Source organism: Sciurus vulgaris, assembly GCF_902686455.1.
Source record: "Sciurus vulgaris genome assembly, chromosome: 13".
NCBI lineage: Eukaryota > Metazoa > Chordata > Mammalia > Rodentia > Sciuridae > Sciurus > Sciurus vulgaris.
In genome coordinates this window covers 31,593,317-31,612,599 of record NC_136474.1, presented here as the reverse complement: position 1 = coordinate 31,612,599, position 19,283 = coordinate 31,593,317, and the positions used below count along the sequence as shown (strand labels likewise).

General features: G+C 41.6%; 1 long non-coding RNA gene and 1 pseudogene across 2 annotated transcripts; both read right to left on the bottom strand.

Moving 5' to 3' along the window:
- Positions 1-805: 805 nt before the first annotated feature.
- On the bottom strand, positions 806-2,050 carry LOC306642756. The gene is made up of 3 exons (XR_013758674.1): positions 1,966-2,050; positions 1,523-1,672; positions 806-1,117 (listed from the first exon to the last, which is right to left on the bottom strand). It is a non-coding gene; the product is annotated as an uncharacterized lncRNA (long non-coding RNA).
- Positions 2,051-11,009: 8,959 nt separating this feature from the next.
- LOC306643100 (thiosulfate sulfurtransferase/rhodanese-like domain-containing protein 2) lies at positions 11,010-12,833 on the bottom strand (annotated as a pseudogene). Its single transcript has one exon. The product of its transcript is annotated as a thiosulfate sulfurtransferase/rhodanese-like domain-containing protein 2 (transcript).
- Between the last annotated feature and the right edge of the window lie 6,450 nt (positions 12,834-19,283).

Here is a 19,283-nt window from a genome sequence, read left to right as displayed (position 1 = left end):
AGATGACTCAAAAATGATCAGAAAAAACGTCTGAATTCTCCCATATGCCAGAAGGATCAAACAGGTAGCTTCTTACATTTGGTTCCTACATTGGATGTTTGTAGAAAAACTGAGAACAACTTGATTTATAAAATCTTGTTTAAGAAAAAGAAAAAACAAAAAAGGTTCTGGTGCCAGGTTGCACATGGGACCAAAGATGGTTTAACTGCATCACCTCTGCACATTACACTCACCATCAGATAAAACGAAGGGCCATCTGGAAAGAATCTGAATAGCTGCAGTCTGACCAAAAGCCAGTGGTCAGGTCAGTCAAGAGCACATAATTGTCTGAAGGTGTACTGCTATGATTGACTGAGACTTAGTTGCTTGGTTACAAGCGCATTCCTACACTTAAAATAAAGTTACAGCATATCTGCATATTAAGCTAGGTTATAGTTTACAATATACCGCGGTCATATAGGGACAAACATTATCACCCAAACACAGGGACTGGTTTAAGACAAACTTAGTTTAACAATTAGCCCAATTTTGTTCACATTTTTAAATCTCCAGAGAGTGACAAAAACCATGAACATAGACAGTGATACTATCTTCTACAATCGTCCCAATGAATCTGTTTGATTTCAATACAGACTTCATAATTTCACAATGTCAAATTAGTTAGATGAGCTGGGCATCGTGGCACTTACCTATAATTGTAACCAGTCAGGAATCTGAGACTGGAGGATCACAAGTTGGAGGCCAGCCTCAGCAACTTAGAGAACGAATCAAATTCAGGAGACCCTAATAAAATAAAAATAAAAATAAAATAAAAAATAAAAAGAACGGGAGATGTGGTTAAGTGATAAAGCACCCCTGGGTTTACTCTCTAGTACTGCTTCCCCTTCCCCTCCAAAAAAAGAAGGTTTTCTGCCTACTATGGCAGTGAGAAGTAGAGGGGTGAAAATGAAGATTTCAGGCACATACCTTGGTGTTGAAAATGGAATCGAATATAAAAGTACAAAGCACTTAAAGGTGCATTCCAGTCACTCAATAAGTACTCAATATGGAGAAAACATTTTACATAGAAATAAAGCCCTCTCAGATAACTCTTCGGAGATGTAGTTACTCTGGGACACTGAAGGGGAACTCAAAGGAGAGGATCACCCAAAATAGACCCTTTTGAGTATTCACTGTCAGCACAGACAGAAGACTCCTAACTGCCAATACACAAAGTTGTGATGTGTCTATTCCCACGAAAGGCCCGGGCTTGTCCACCTGGGCTCCCTTCAGCCACATTGGCCCCAATTCCTGAATGGGGTCTGAAGTGTTCTCACACAAGAGACCTTGGGCATCCTTACATGCCCCAATTCTAATTTGGGGACATTACTGGCATGTCTGTGGCTCAAAAGATGAGTTAGTGAAGTATCAGCTCTTCCCTGCTACTTACAGAGGAGGTGACTTTATTAGAGGAAGGGGCTGGGGGCCTCTTGTATTTTGGACAGGAGCTGTCCTGATCATTTTCCAGCCCTGTGACAAGTACCTGAAATCAACACCTTCAATGAAGCAGAGATCTATTTTGGTTCATCATTTCAGATCTATGGTCGTTTGCCACTATTGCATCTGAACCTGTGGCAAGGCAAAACATCTGGCAGAAACTGTGTGGCAGAGGAAACTGCTCACCTCATGGCACCTAGAAGGCAAAGAGAAACAGAGCCAGAAATGTACAGGGGTCCTAGTAACCATTCAGGGGCACATCCCAAATGAACTAATTTCCATCAACTGGACCCCACTTTCCAAAATGTTCCACCACCTCCCAATAGTGCCATCAGCTAGGAACTACAGGTTAAACAGGTAAGCTTTTGCGGAACATTATAGGTCAATACAAGAATATCTACCCTTGTCCCCAAAAGCTCATATCTGTCTCAGGAAAAATAAATGCATTCAGTCCATCTCCAAGAGTTCACAAGCCTCAATAATGCCTGCATTTCTCAATAGTCCTCCAAAGTCTCCTCTGAGATTCAAGGGAACACAGTGATACTGAACCCTGAATTAAAAGGTTTTTTTCCTCCACTCTTTCTTGTTTTGGATTCATGAGCATCACTTTCTTTCCTCCATACACCCTCATCCCTCTCTTAATAACTAATCACAGAGTTAGTTAAAATGCTATCCCTTGGACTAGGCACTCCCCCTTTCTACATCACAGGAAATGTCCAAATTCAAAGGCATTGGCAGAAGTGTAGAGAAGAGACAGAATAGGGTGGAAACCAGATGCACAACCTTCAGAATCCAGCAAGCATCTAAACAATCACGTAATCTTAGATTCAAAAGTCTGGCATGGCTCAGTGTCCACTGGACCCAGATAAGACCCACACAACACCAGCTCCTGAAAAAGCAAATCTGTCAAGAATAGTGAACTACCCCCTTGTGCCCACCAGCCCAACACTGAGAGAACAATCCCTCATATCACAGTATATACACTTTCACTCAGTAACACTAAGCATGATGAAACCAGCAGCTACCCCTTCATGTTGAATTACTACAAAATTAACTTTTCTTCTCCCACCTCTCTACCTCTTCAGGTACTGGCTGACTCAGGTGAAACCAAAGCACCACAATCAAACCTTTTGCAGTTATGTTAGCTATAATCCTAATAATCAAAAAGAAAATAAACATATTTCCAGGATACAATGGCACAAGAGGAAACATAATTAGCCCAAAAGGGAAGAACAGGAAACTAACAAGGAAAAAATAGCAAGCAATGCAAACATTCAGTCTAGTGCTCCAAGTGGGGAACTAGGGCATGTGATGGTGTAATATGGATCCCCAAGGCATGGACAAGTTTGCCCCTCCAGCCTTGTCCCTTGCATAGCCACTCCCTGGAGCTGGGTGTGCTCCCTGATTGTGACTTCTCTTGGCAGTCATTTCATTACCCTGGCATCACAACTTAGATCTCTGCTATAACACTGGCTCCACCCTCAGAGTTTGACAAATCACTCTATCTTGAGCTAAAGACCTGGACTCCAACTGTGACATACCCTTCCTGGCCACAAGCCTTTCCTCAGAATTATCAGCAAAAGCCCACAGTTTTTAAAATATATTCATTCCACAATACCCAAAGACACAATCGACTCCCAAGCACACAATGAACCTCTCAAATCTGCCAGAGTACACAGGCCAAGAGCCCCATGAATTCAAGACACACTCAGCCACCTACAACCTAGACTTCTCAAATGTATGAGACAAACCATAATGAAACACCAGGACCACGCCTTCTACTAGCATCACCAATATCTTCAAGAATTATGTGCCACAATAAACACAAATACAATTCCTGAGCATTTGTATACACACAGATTCTAAATACTGCATCCACAAATCCACGAACATACACCTAATCACTTGTGTGCCTACACACAAAACACAAAAATGATAATCTTTCATGCATGAGACAGAGAGTTCAAAACCAGCACACATGAAAAACCATGCACCCATTAATCTCTAAATATGGATCAATATATACATACTTTCGACACAGAAATGGACACACATTTTCAAACATGAATACAGAGATTCCCTAAAACTACAGCATTCCACATCTCCAGAAAGCAAACTGCGAAGCTCTGCAGCCAAACATTCCCATATGAACCTAGAAATGTCACACATTCTCTGAAGAAATAGATTTTCAATACTCCTAGCAACTTTTTTCCCAATGAAGAAACTTACAGAATTCACGTACCCAAGTTAGAATCCAGAAATCAATTTGCATGCCCAAGACACAAAACTATCTCCAGCTACACATAAGCTCACTTACAAATCCCAAATTATCACACCCTACTAGAACAAACTTTATTTCTAACAAGTACTAACAAAAAACTATCATTTATCTCTAAAACAAGCAATTTCCACAGCCCCTGTTTAAAAGCACAATGTCACCTTTCCATCCCATATATACATCTTTCCTTCTCACTTACATACAAATAACTTTCTACTTAATAGTGATATTATCTTCCATGTCCCTCGAATACACATACTAATTGACACCTAAATATTCTTCCTTCTCACAACTATCGCTAGTACATGAACACTAATACAAACACACACACACACATACACACCCCTGCGGTGTGGTACCCAACACAAACTCAATATACCAGTAACTCTCCATAGGCATCTCATTTCTACAGTTACCCACCACATACAAATAGGCAAATATCCCCCACTATATAAAAAATCTTATACTCCGTTCATATACAAGCTCACACACTGCCAAATACGCTGGCTTCAAGGACAAGAGGCCCCCGGCCGCGCAGGGCCTGGTCTGGGCGCCGCCCACAACCAGGTTAGAACCGGGAGCGGGCAGAGTCGCTTGCGCAGACACCTAGCGGGGAAGCCCGCCGCCCAGGATGGAAGACTAGCGCATGACGGTCTCTGGAAGGGAGAGCCACACGGGTCCAGTACTTCTAGGCTGGGAACCCACTCTGGACGCCACCACCACGGGAGCCAAGCCGGCAGTTGGGAAACCGCCCTCAGCGCTCGCGCCTGCGCGTCATCCCCGCAGAGGCCAAAGCAACGGATTCTGGACAGTTGGACTGCGGCCCCCGAGCGCCACAGCGCCTCTGGCCAAGGGTGTTCGCATGCGCGAGGGCTGCTGGCGGGAAGCGGGGAATGCCTGCACGACAGGATGGAAGTGCATCAGCATCTGTGAGGTGTGGTCTGCAAAGCGGGTCTTCCTGGGGTGCGTCGGGGTGCTCCATCTTCCAACGAGTGCACCTGAAACAACCATGGTGATGTTCACTGTTACAAACCTGCCATGCCTACATTGGAGACCTCCCTGGCTGCAGCATTGGAAGCTCTACCCTGAAGCTCAGGCTCCTTATTTAGGACCATTGTTTTGCCCCCTTTGCACCGCGTCCCTTTGATTCTTGTTCACTGGTCCAAATATCAGTGTGTGCCTTTCTCATACTCCATGGATAGGTTCCATGCTGGTAAAGAATTAGGTCTGGGTAACACTCTAAATCCCCCATTCCTTGAATTTGTTTGCTGGATTTACAGTTTTCAGCTATTATTACATATGTAGATCCCTCCCAAAAATACGGATGCTCAACTGCTTTCTATGTAAGCTTTCCTTATACGTTTTTGAGGACTTTGCAATGTGGACCAATTTCAGTAGACAGAGCAAGTTAATGTTCTTCCTTTCCTACTACATGGCATGATTTTAGTTGGAACTTTTAAATTTGTACCATGGATTCACTGAACCTTTTCTGCATCTATTCAAATAATCATGTGATTCTTGACTTTATTGATATGGTGAACTACATTTATTGATTTCTTCATGTTGAACCAACCTTGCATCCTTGGGATGAAACCCACTTGATCATGGTGCACTACATTTATTGATTTCTTCATGTTGAACCAACCTTGCATCCTTGGGATGAAACCCACTTGATCATGGTGCACTATGTTTTTAATATGTTTTTGTATGCAATTTGCTAAAATTTTGTTGAGAATTTTTGCATTGATGTTCATTAAGGATATTGGTCTGAAATTTTCTTTCCTCAGTGTGTCTCTGTCTGGTTTGGGTATCAGGGTAATATTGGCTTCATAGAATGAGTTTGGGAGGGCTCCCTCCTCTTCTATTTTATGGAATGCTTTGAGAAGTATTGGAATGAGCTCTTCTTTAAAGGTTTTGTAGAACTCGGCTGAGAACCCATCTGGTCCCAGACTTTTCTTTGTTGGTAGGCTTTTAATGACTTCTTCTATTTCATTACTTGAAATTGGACTATTTAAATTTTGTATGTCCTCCTCGTTCAGTTTAGGCAATTCATATGTCTCTAGAAACATGTCGATGTCTTCAAAATTTTCTATTTTGTTGGAGTATAGATTTTCAAAATAGCTTCTAATTATGTTTTGTATTTCAATCGTGTCTGTTGTGATATTTCCTTGTTCATTCCGAATTTTAGTGATTTGGGTTTTCTCTCCTCCTCTCTTTGTCAGTGTGGCTAAAGGTTTATCAATTTTGTTTATTTTTTCGGAGAACCAACTATTTATTTTGTCAATTTTTTGTATTGTTTCTTTTGTTTCAAATTCGTTGACTTCAGCTCTGAGTTTACCTATTTCCTATCTTCTACTACTTTTGGTGTTGGTCTGTTCTTCTTTTTCTAGGGCTTTGAGCTGTAGTGTTAGGTCGTTTATTTGTTGAGTTTTACTTCTTTTATTGAATGCACTCCATGAAATAAATTTTCCTCTAAATACTGCTTTCATAGTGTCCCAGAGATTTTGATATGATGTTTCTTTGTTCTCATTTACCTCTAAGAATTTTTTTAATTTCCTTCCTAATGTCTTCTGTTATCCATTCACCATATAATAGCATATCTTTTAATCTCCAGGTGTTGGAGTAGTTTCTGTTTTTTACTCTTTCATTTATTTCTAACTTCAATCCATTATGATCTGATAGAATACAAGGTAGTGTCTCTATTATCTTGTATTTGCTAACATTAGCTTTCTGGCATAATATATTATCTATTTTAGAGAAGGATCCATGTGCTGCTGAGAAGAAATTGTATTCGCTCTTGGTTGGATGGTATACTCTATAAATGTCTGTTAAGTCTAAATTATTGATTGTGTTATTGAGATCTATGGTTTCTTTGTTCAATTTTTGTTTGGAAGATCTGTCCAGTGGTGAGAGAGGCATGTTAAAATCACCTAGTATTGTTGTGTTATGGTCTATTTGGTTTCTGAAATTGAGAAGGATTTGTTTGACATAGATGGATGAGCCACTGTTTGGGGCATAGATGTTTATGATTGTTATGTCTGATTTATGCTGACATAAATTGATTTATGCTCCCTTAAGCAGTATGAAATGTCCTTCTTTATCCCTTCTGACTAACTTTGGCTTGAAGTCCACATTATCTGAAATGAGGATGGATACTCCAGCTTTTATGCTGAGTCCATGTGCATGGTATGTTTTTCCCCATCCTTTCACCTTTATTCTATGGGTATCTTTTTCTCTTGCTGGCAACATATTGTTGGATCTTTCTTTTTAATCCAATCTGCCAGTCTATGTCTTTTGATTGATGAATTCAGGCCATTAACATTCAGGGTTATTATTGAGATATGATTTGGTTTCCCAGTCATTTGGTTCATTTTTAAAATTTTATTTATTTATTTATTTATTTATTTATTTATTTATTTATTTATTTATTTATTTGACACAACTTGGTTCCTCCTTTATTTGACAATTCCTTTAGGATAATTCCTCCCTTTGCTGATTTGCTTCTTTGTTTTTCATCTCTTCCTCATGGAATATTTTGCTGAGAATGTTCTCAGCTAATGTAATGCTGGCTTTCTTTTTGTAAATTCTTTTAGCTTTTGTTTATCATGGAAGGATTTTATTTCATCATCAAATTTCAATGTAAGTTTTGCTGGGTATAAGATTCTTGGTTGGCATCCATTTTCTTTCAGGGCTTGAAAAATGTTGTTCCCGGCCCTTCTAGCTTTTAGGGCCTGGATTGAAAAATCTGCTGATATCCGTATTGGTTTCCCCCTGAATGTAATTTGGTTCTCTCTCACAGCCTTTAAAATTCTGTCTTTATTTTACATGTTAGGCATTTTCATTATAATGTGCCTTGGTGTGAGTCTGTTGTAATTTTGTGTATTTGGAGTCCTATAAGCCTCTTGAACTTGATTTTCCATTTCATTCTTCAGATTTGGGAAATCTTCCGATATTATTTCATTGAATAGATTGTTCATTCCTTTGGTTTGTTTCTCTAAGCCTTCCTCAATCCCAATAATTCTTAAATTTGGCCTTTTCATGATATCCCATAGTTCTTGGAGATTCTGTTCATGATTTCTTACCATCTTCTCTGTTTGGTCAACTTTGTTTTCAAGGTTAAATATTTTTTCTTCAATATCTGAGGTTATGCCTTCCAGGTGTTCTATCCTATTGGTTATGCTTTCTATGAAGTTTTTAATTTGGTTTATTGTTTCCTTCATTTCAAGGTTTTCTGTTTGGTTTTTTTTTTTCAATATCTCTAACTCTTTATTGAAATGATCTTTTGTTTCCTGTATTTCTCTTTTAACTGTCGATTGGTGTGATCATTCAATGCCTGCATTTGCTCTTTCATCTCAACATTCAGTGCCTGCATTTGCTCTTTCATCTCATCATTTTCCTCCCTGATCATTTTACTTATGTACATTCTGAACTTCCTTTCTGTCATTTCTTCTGCCATGCTGTCATTGGATTTTATTGATGTAACATCTAGATTTGCTTGGGGCATTTTCTTCCCTTGTTTTCTCATATTGTTCAGGTATCAATGGACCACTAAGATATTGCAGATTTCCTTTATTGACTTATAATATCCCTGAAGATTTCTAGTATATCCCCTCTTAGCCTTCAGTAGCCTGAAGTCTTGGAGGAAGTTGATAATGCAGTGCTCCACAAGGAAGCTGCCTCTCTAGAGGTGGTGGCCTTCAGGTGGGGATATTCCCTGCTAGTGGGCAGAGGTGCCTCCACTTGTTGACCAATGGTCATCCAAAAGGAAACTAGGCTGTGGGCTGAGGCAAGGCCTGTTTGGGCCTGTGTCTCTGGTTTTACCATCCTTGTGGGAAAACCTCAGCCGGCAGGGAAGACTCACCTGGTAGGGAGGTCTTGCTGGTCAGTTCCCCTCTTAGTTTCCCCTCAATCTGTAACTAACACCTGGACTTAGCTGCCTTCCTCTGCAACATTCCCAGGGGCCCAGACCTACCACCTGGGCCTTCACAGATGAGTCTCCTTAGGCTGCCTCTCCTCAGAGAATCTGCCTGCAGTCCTGGAACCTTTGCTCCACCCCTAAGCATGTCTCTGTGTGGCTCTTCCACCAAGAAGCCTCCTAGGTCCTGGGACCCTGCTCTGCACCTAATCACCTGGCTATGTGGCCCCTCCTCTGAGCAGCCACCTGGATCCCCGTACAGTCGCTCCAAGACCCAGCGACCCACCGCATGCTTCTTCCTCTGGACAGCTACCTGGTGTTCTGGTGCAGTCACTAGGAGTCCAAGCAACTCACTGCACACCTCCTCCTCCCACCAACTGCCCGTAGCCCTGGGCAGTCACTCTGAGTCCAAGTGACCCGCCACATGCCTCCTCCGGGCAGCCGCACAGAGCTCTGGTGCGGTTGCTCCAAGACCAAGCAACCCATTGCGCTCCTCCTCCAGGCAGCTTCCCCGGTGTTTAGGAGCGGTCACTTTGAGACCAAACAACTCACCACTCGCCTCCTCCTCTGAACAGCCACCCGGAGCTCTGATGCATTCACTCCGATTCCAAGTGACCCACCGCACTCCTCCTCCTCCTCCGGGCAGCCCCTCCCATGTTCAGGGGCGGTCACTCTGAGTCCAAGTAGCTCGCCGTGCAGCTCCTCCTCTGGCAACCACCTGTAGCTCTGGTGCAGTCACTCCGAGTCCAAGCAACCCGCCTCGCTGCTCCTCCTCCTTCTCCTCCTCCTCCTCCGGGAAGACCCTGGTGTTCAGGGTGGTCACTCTGAGTCCAAATAGCTCACCGTGCAGCTCTTCCTCTGGCTACCACCTGTAGCTCTGGTGCAGTCACTCCGAGACCAAGCGACCCACTGCACTCCTCCTCCTCCTCCAGGCAGCCCCCCGGTGTTCAGGAGTGGTTGCTCTGTGTCCAAACAGCTCACCATGCAGCTCCTCCTCTGTGCAGCCACCCAGAGCCCCAGTGGTTGCTCCAAGTCCAAGTGCTGTGCAAAGCGGCCTCCTCTATGATGCTCCCAGTTGTCCGAGTTCACTGCTCCAGTGGGGGGAGGGATGTCTCGTTGGGCAACTCTACTTCACAAAGTTCCCCACATTCTGGGACGACTGCCCCATCCGGGATGCCTCCCCAATTGGAGAGACTCACCTGGCTGCTTTGAGTTGGTCCTGTCTCTCAATATCTCCTCTTTTGAATCCTGAGTCCTGGAGCAACATGAAATGCAGCCACCTTCTAGTCTGCCATCTTGAAAACCTCAAGATGATTATTTTTAAAACATAATTTTGGTATTTCTACTGGACCCTGCCCCTCTATTTTAACATGGCATCTTTGGGAGTTGGTAAAAAGGTTAATCCACAGTGCCCTTGTACCTTTCAACATACCACAGTGCCAGTTAAACTTGTATTTTTGTTTGTTACTTTGGAGAGTTATTTTCATTAGGGATTCAGGAAATCTTCTGATGAAGGACAAGGACAAATAGCTAATGAACACAGACTAGAAGGCTTCTGATGAAGAAGGAAAAATCTGTGCACTAAACTGTAATGATGTGGAGAGTACAGTGTAACTAGAGGTGAATCCAGGGTCTCACCACTATGAAGAGTATCTACTGGGGCTGCAAATGGGCCCAGGAGTGACACCATGCTGCAGCGATGGCCATCCCTACTCAGCTTCTCCTTGAAACACAATTGCAGCTGCATTCTGCATCACTGGAAACAGCAACATAATATTAAATCTATTGGTCGATATGTGGCTCTGTGTTTCTTGGGACCCATGTGACAGGGACAAGTGCCTGGCATGCTGACCAGAAGCCTGGATAGCCACAGTGGTACTGCCAAATCATCTTCTTAAGAAAACAATTTTACAGGGCCACTGAGCTTATTTGGAACTCCCAGAGAGAAAACCTAAAAGCTAGAAGAGTAAGTGTTGGAGGAAACAGTCCTATGAGAGAGAAATCTCTTACAGAAACCAAATCAGTAAAATATGAAGGTGGGCCACATCTTTAAGGGCATTTTCTATCAGATGAGCTGCTGTTCTAGACCAGGGGATGGTAAACTCTCCTGTAAAGGGCCAGGCAATAAGTATTTTAGACTGTGTGGGCCACATGGACTCTTCTGAATCTACTTAATTGTGCCACAGATCCTATGAGAATAAATGGGTATGTCTTTTCTGCTAAACTTTACAAAAGCAGGAGGTGGACCAAATCCCAGTATACAGAGCTTCTCGGGCAGTCAGAGAAGAGACAGATGCAGGGGAATGGGAAGGGGAAAGTAGCAGATGACCGAGGTGGCCTGGTTTATGAATCTATATTGAGGGCCACAATTCACAGACTTGCACCAGGATGGAAAGGTTTGCTGACAAGGGCAATGACTACTAATAGCCTGTGGCCCAGCAGAGAGAAGGCATGAGTGACACAATCACCAGGCTCAAGACTCTATCCCTCAAAAGCTTTGGGGTCCCATAGAGTTTACCATGCTCTATTATCTTCTCAATTAGAATACTTCAATAATTGATCAAAACTTGCCTCTCTCTCCCCTCCCCCTGTGAAGTGTAGGTGGTCAGCATGGTTACCAGTTTGCCATGATGGTAATGACTGACAATAAAGTTTCTGATTTCCTTTTCTGCAGCCTTGACATTCTCTTATACATGGCGCCCACTGAATCTGAGAAGGCTTGGGGAATGCTAAAGGCGCCACTTACACAAGCAAAGGCCCATTCTCTCCAACACTGGGCTTTGGTGTGGGGTTCACAGAGAGCTGTGGATGCTGTGAAATTTCCCTTGGGATGCATGGCCATTGAGCTATGCACTCACGTTCCTCTTTAAAACTGTCCTGTGTAAGTCCTGAAGCCTGTCTGTCCCCTTTGTCTTGACATGTGACATAAAAGGCTGTGAATCCTTGTCCTTGACATGCAGGACAGTTCAAAACAAGATGGTGGCACTTGGGAGTGGAGCAGAGTTTATACTGGTCCCAGTGGGCACCACCATATGAACATTCTGATAACATGTCACTGTTGTAGCACAAGGCATAACCCTTGTCAAAAACAAACAACTTCCCCTTATAAAAAGCATTGGGAAACTCTTCCAGGTACTTGTGGATACTACCCTTGACCTGGAACACATCCTTACTCACTCCCTTGGCCTTCAGGTAGTCTGAGCCACACTCACAATGGATGCCCCCAGTGCAGTACATCAGCACCTTCTCTGAAAAGTTCTAGATTTTTGTCAACATAGCTAGGAAACTAACTGAATTTCCTGATGTTTGGGGCTAAGCAGCCCTGCAATTGACCAATTTTGCATTTATAGAAGTTTCTGTAGTCCAGTAGCATAGTATCACTTTGTTTTTGATCTGGCTGAGTTAAAAAAACTTTTCTACTTCTTTATGAAATTCACCTGGGGATAAATGGATTACAGGCTCCTTGTAGGAGATCTTATTGGGGCTGATCCACGTGGGCACGATTTCTTCAAATACACCAACACGCAATTCTGGAAAACAGTGAGCTCCTCCTCTGCTGGTGTTAAAATCTTCCTTACAAAGATAATCCTTAAATAGTGGACAAGAAAGCATGATTTCTACATAGAGTCTGGTGGTCAATTTGCTTCCACCAACTGTCCCATTGAGTCCTTCAGTAGCAATTCCAATCTTGCCTGTGAGGTGCAAGTGCTGACACAGAGTTGTCTGCCAGGCACAGATCCACTGGTGATTCTCTAGGTCACAGTAGCAGTAATAAAGTAGCATCTCCCCTTCCTCACTGCCCAGGTCACTTTTCAGCTCATCAGAGCTAAAGCAGCTTGTATCAGGGAGCCAAGCAGACACCTTGTGGCTACGAGTAAGGTACTCTTTTAGAGGGTTCTCTTTGTCCACAGATGTGATACTCTTTGAGGTACTCAATGTTGTGGCCAGTTGCTTTAAAATAAAAGCAGCCTGGTGACAAATTTCATCAGCAGGTTGTGTTGCCACATGTCCATGGATGCTGGTCTGCTTCAGGAATAGCTGCTGGCAGCATTTCCACCATTTTTCTTTACATTCATAAGGAGCTGCAGGAACTTGTTTCGTTTTGATGAAAAGTGCAAAGGCCACCCTGTCTAGAGTCTTTCCCAGGTTTTTCTCTGAGGACATGCCTCTGCCTGGCAATGGTAGCCTTTTCTCACCCTTGAGCCCACACCCAGGCTGTGTGTTCACTAGGTTTGCGACATGACCTCGCTACAGAAGTCATCATGCATTCTTGCCATAGGTCTCAATGCCTCATCTTCCGGGTTGCTCAATAAATGCTGGTGCTCTAACTGAACAAATAAATCATTTTTATCTCCATGTAACTTGAACATCCTAGAAAAGTGTAGAATGACCCATGTAGAACTATTTTCTGAATGGAAATCATTTTTGATGAGCCATTTTCACATTTGGCTGAATGGTGAGTGCTTTCTCACAGACTCTATTTTCCTTCCAAGGTTCATAAGGGGGAAAAAAGGAGGGCAGTATCCAAATATTAAGTCAAAAATTCCCCACCTTGGAATACATGTCATGCACAGGGTGGTTGATGAAGGGTTTTTGAGGCAGGGACCTCACACAGAGCTGTGGGCAAAGATGAGGAGTACAATGATGGACCACCTAAAAGGAGTCTGCACATCCAGGTGTGACAGGGAGATACATGCTCCTAGACCTTGGCGTGAGGCCACCATGGAAGAAATACTGCCACCTCAGCAGTGGGTTCAGAAATCAGTCCCTACCAGGGTTGTCTCCAAGCAATACCACAGAGCTCAGGGAATGAGCACCCTGGCCTCTTCCTCCTCTAGCTTGCCTCCCCTCAGAAGTGTCTCTCATTAGGTGAAGATGAATCATTTCCAGAGGTCCCAGAAGACAGGTTGATGCAGGATGGCATGAAAACAGGATGCTGCTGAGGGGTGACATGCAAAAAAGAACTAAATAGTGCACAGTTGTGAATGTCATATATTTATATGTATCTGATACATATATGTATATGTGTCTGCACTGATGATCTGAGAGTTTTAAAATGCTTCTCACTTAACCAACATCAGAAGAGAAGATGTTAATAAAGAACATGCTGCATGACATTCAGTGATGATTTGTCTATCTTTTTACTGTGACACTTTACTCATGTTTCTCTATTTATGTGTTTAGAGTGTTGCCAAGATCAGATAATGGTTAAGAGGATTTATGAGATGGAAAAGATAAAAATCAACAACATGAACTCCCAGGACTGAGATGTAGTATCTCAATGTGGAAACATTGAAAGTTTATGAAAATGCAAAGGGAAAAAAGAAGAAAAGTACACATTACAGAGACCAAGAAGATTAAAAACAGAAATGGGCAATTATTTCTTAGTAAACTCATTGATGGAAAATTAAAAGAAAAAAAAAAAGAAGAAATACAGGAAAAAGATTCTTACTGACAGCAAGAACAATTAGAACAAATAGTAACTTAATCATTAAAGCAGCCAGCAAGAGGGAACTCTAATATTTGAAAACATTTAAAGAATAGAGAAATTTGTGATTTGTTATGGGTTGAAATGTGTCCCCCAAAAGTTTGTGACATCTTAACCCACTACCAACATATATGAAACCATAAAGAAACAGATATTAAAGACATTCAAGTTAATATGAGGACATTGAATAGACACCAATCCAATGTGACTGTGTTCCAACTACATGATGTTATCTTCATTCTCCAAGGGGAAAAGCACTGATGCAAATGAAAAAACTCAAAACAGACCAAAAACAAGGAAGCATTCTACAATGTTATCTATAAGAACAATTCCCTTTGTAGACGATAATGCGACTGACAATTTTAAGTACTTTTACTTCTAAAGAATTGTCACAGAAAAAATGACTCCAAGCTTCCCCAGATGCAGCTACACTATCTGTCCTTCTCATCACATTAGCAGTGACACATCACACACCAGACAGTCCCAATGGATTCTCCCTGTGTTCTCTAAGGTCAGTCACGTTCATAATCATGCTGCTGTTACACAATCAATTGTAATTATTTCAAGGGCAAATGTGAATTGCTGCATTTTCCAAACAGGGGAGGTCTCTGTGGTTACTCAGAGGTTTATCAGAGTGCCCATCCCTAGACTGAGCTGTCATACCCAGAACACACCATCTCCCCATAAACATGTGGCCCATGCTTCTCACACACATGGAACCAGAGTTATTCAAACCACACAGGTGAAACTAACATCCAGAAAGTGATAAAATGCTGTGGCAGCCATAGTGAATGGGGATTAGAAAATGCTAAACTCTCCTCTAGGAATCATGCCTGTCACAGCACCGCAGTCCTGAACAGGTTTGTGTTTTAGATTTCCCACCCTCATACCCTCATCCACTCTCATTATGTCTGCAGCTCTTCCTTCCCCTTTTTTCCAATACTTGAAATTGCTGCCATCTGCTCCCTGATGTTGTCACAATCACTACAAATTTTATCAACAACATCTTAAGTGACAGACATCTATCAGTTCAGTGATCCTCTTGAAACACTTCAAGGAAGACCATTCCAACACCTATTAATATGCCTGGATAATCTGTTGCTACAAACACTTTACATACCTATGTGCAATATCAAGAAAAACTTCAAGAGATTATGAATTTATTTTGTACACTGTGGTCCCTGGAGTGAGAGAAACTTTCCACATTCCAAGTCTAAGACAGAGGCAATTCACCGGGGATCTCCAAACGTTAATTCCTAAAATGAGAATGAATGCTAATAATTTTGTAGTGAAGGGAAAATGAGTTACAATATTACAACACTGCATAATTCCTACTGAATGATTTTATCATTGTTTTTAATTTTGTTTCCTTATTATTACCAAAAACATGATGATTTTGATGTTACCACTGTTTTTATTTTTACTACATGTTTGAACAACTTAACTTTTACTTGCTACCTAAAACACAAAATTATCATATATTGTTTCTGGAATTAATCAATTAATTTTCTAGGACAAAAGATAATGTTTAATATCTACTAGAGACCTACAGTTCTGAGAAGAAAATGAATATTCTTTCAAGTAATTTTTCTACTCCCTTCTTTGAACATGATATTTAGTGGGTATCTACCAATTTAATTTGTTGTTAAAGAACTGTCTTCTCTACTCCAAGTTACTGCTACTTTCATGGTTAATGAGTTGCACTCATGCAGTTCTTCAAACTGTCTCTGTTCTCTCCACACTGCCTATGCACACCTGCTCCTTGGTGCTGTCTCTCCAGCCCTTGAGTGAAATCCAGGGTCCCTATAGCTTACCATCTTATGTTTAAATAAGAAAAATCCACTGGTTCTCTCCAGACACAAATAAAGCCTGGTTACAGTAATTACATTGCCAGTACCAGGTTAATAGTCAAAACAGGACATTGCATTTAAACATGAACTTTCTCCCAGGAACAGCCAGGCTTGCTGAAATCCTGTATAGCCAGGCCAGCAAGCAGGATGTAGACTTTTCAATTGGCATTTATCTATCTCATCCACCCTACCAGCCTAGTGATTGTGTCTTCTGACCACTTCAAGTCCAGCAGCTACCCTGAGTTTCAAAGAGCAAGAAAATATCACTTGATGGATGCTGCTCTTCCCTTAACACACAATGATGCCCTCCGGAATGGACATGTGATCAGAGGGAACATTTCATAGACATTCCCCCATTTTTCAGAGCCCTGCTCCTGAACATCTCCTGGCTGGTCATCACAGTTTTCAGCTCTCATGGGGTAGAACCCTTGCTGTCACCATCTCTTTCTAAATCTCAGGGCTTTTGAGCTATAGTCTACCTTTATACCCTGTGGTGGGAAAGCACTTATTCCCAAGTCAACCTCTTTAGTGTTACTGGGGACTTCAGCTTTCTCCTAGATGGCTCAAAGATGGTAAGAAAATGGTCTCTGGTCCCCAAATGTCAGAAAGAACTTAGGCAGGTTCTCACAGTTGGTTCATAGATTGGAACTGTTTAAGAAAAACTAAAATAGATGATTAGGAAAAGCTTGCAGTTAAAAATAAAAAGAAAAAAAAAGAAAAAAGAAACGGTTCTAGTACTAGGTTGCACTTGGGACTAAAGACCATTAACCACCTCACCACTGCAGATTACACTCAGTCAGAAAAGAGGAAGCTCCATGTGGAAACCATCTGATTGGCTGCAGTCAGCACATTTGACCACAGGCAAGTGGTCGGATCAGTCCTCAGTACAGGATTGCATGAAGCTGTCCTGCTGTGATTGGCTAAGACATAGTTGCTTGATTACAAGGGAATTCCTACAGTTAGATAGTTTACACCTTATTTGCATATCAAGATAGGTTACAGTTCACCTATATGGAAGCCACTTTGGGACAAATTTTATCACCCAAGTATGGAGACCGACTTGGGGCAAATTTATTTCAGTTTAACATTAAGCACCATTTGTTCATATTTGGGGGGTGGTGCTGGGGATAGAACCCAGGGCTTTGTGCTTACAAGGCAACCACTCTACAAACTACGCTATCTCCCCAGCCCCTGTTCATCTTTTTAAATCCTTGAGAGGGTGACCAAAAAATTTAATGTAGATACGGACACTATCTTCTACAATCATCAAAATCAAACTGCTTGAATTCAATATAGATTTCCTAATTTCCCAGTGTAAAGTTATTTAGATGAGCTGGGCATTCTGAAGCATGGCTATATTTGACCAATCAGGAAACCAAGACAGGAGGACCACAAATTCGAGGCCAGTCTCTGGAACTTCAGGACCAGAAACTAATTCAGGAGACCCTAATGAAAATAAAATATTAAAAAAAAAAATGGAGATGTGCCTCAGTGGCAAAGTAGCCCAAGGTTCAATCTCTGGTAATGCCACTGCCCCAAAAAGGAAGTTAGATGTCTTATAGCTCTTATGCCTACCTTGACAAGTCCAGGGATATGCCAGGAAAGCAGTGCATGACTGTTTGAACTGAGTGCACGATGCAGTGTCCTCCACAGCCTGGGGAAGGTCGTGCATTTGTCTCATTATTACAAGGAAATGTGACACAACCCATTCACAGGTGGCCCTGGGCCTCCTATTCTGTAATCATCATGTAAAATCCATTCTTTTACATCACAGAATTAAATCCTGATTCTCTTTTTTATGCCTATGATTTAAAAATAAAAAACACATAACAAATAAAATTAATAAAATCGAATTTTATTTTAAAAATCACATTCATTTGCTCAATTGTTCTCTTTTTAAACAAAATCACTTTTAGCTTTTAATTCACTAAAAACAGAAATTAAATGACACAAACATTAATGTAAAACAATAATTCCTTGGCAAAAATGCATAGTGGAGTAACTTACTAGAAATGCTTGAGACGAGAATCGTTTCACACTTCATAATTTTCAATTTTGAAATATTTAAACACATTTTACTGGTTGAACATCCCTAATTCAGAAGGGTAAAAGTTAAAAGTTCCAAAATCAAAAAGTTTTTGAGCACTGCTATGATGTTCACAAAATATCAGATTTGGGATCATTTTCTATTTTGGTTTTCAGATTGGGGATGCTTAAACTGTATGTAAATTATGGCATATGAACCCTTCATAAATTTTGTCTTCATTCTTCTGGCCTTGAACTCCTAGGAGCTCCTGGCCCTGTTTCCCTCTCTAGTTCACAAAATACAATGAGAATTGTCCAACAGTATGAAATATGATATTGTTAGCAGATCAAAAACTCCAAGCTTGGATCCTAGAAGAATAGGTGCAGGTGGAATCCAATGAAGGGCATAAAACCAGCAGAAGAAGTGACACAGCTGACACTGGGGCCATCTACTCACAGTAGTTTTAAATGGCAGAAAGAGCAAACTGAAGAGGCAAGGTGACCCTAGGGTATAGTCAGCAATACTGCAACTGTAGCTCCCCCAAGTGGTTCTCAGTGGTGCAGTTAGCAGAAAATACATTTGACGAACATTTTCTCTGTACTCTACTGGCCTTTGGAATGCAGCCAAAGATTTCAGCTTTATCAAAGTGCTTTCCTTTTCCATTGCGGGAGTGATATTTCACACACACCCCTCCCCTCTGTTAAGTGATAACTTCTCTTTTATGTCACCTAATGTCTTTCATCAAATTCAGCCAAGGACACCTTCGGAGTACTGTCACCTCCTTGGGTGTGGGTGACTTTCACCATCTGATAAAGGGCAGGAGGAGTCCCTGCACAGTTCTCATTGGCATGAGGGACTTTTTGTGTTAAAGTGTTAACAGCAAGCTCCTGAGAGTGCTCTCGGGTATTCAGACTCTAGAAACTTGGTCTATTTCTCTTTGTTCATTAATATAGTTCATAAGGACATATAGTGTAGAAATGATGCTTTAGCTTCTCCCTGAGCCAAGATTTTATTTTAACATTTTTTGGAGGAGTCACATTTCCTCTATTTATTTTTATCATAATTACTACAACATAATAATTGTGTAGAGAAAGGGAACTCACTGGGATATTTCCACACATGCATACATGGCCCTCACACCACCTCCCCCAGCACCTTTTCCAATCCCTAGCAACCTTCTTCTACTTTCAAATCTTTGTTTTTAAATTTCCGCATTTGAGAGAGAACATGCAGCCCTTGTCTTCATGTCT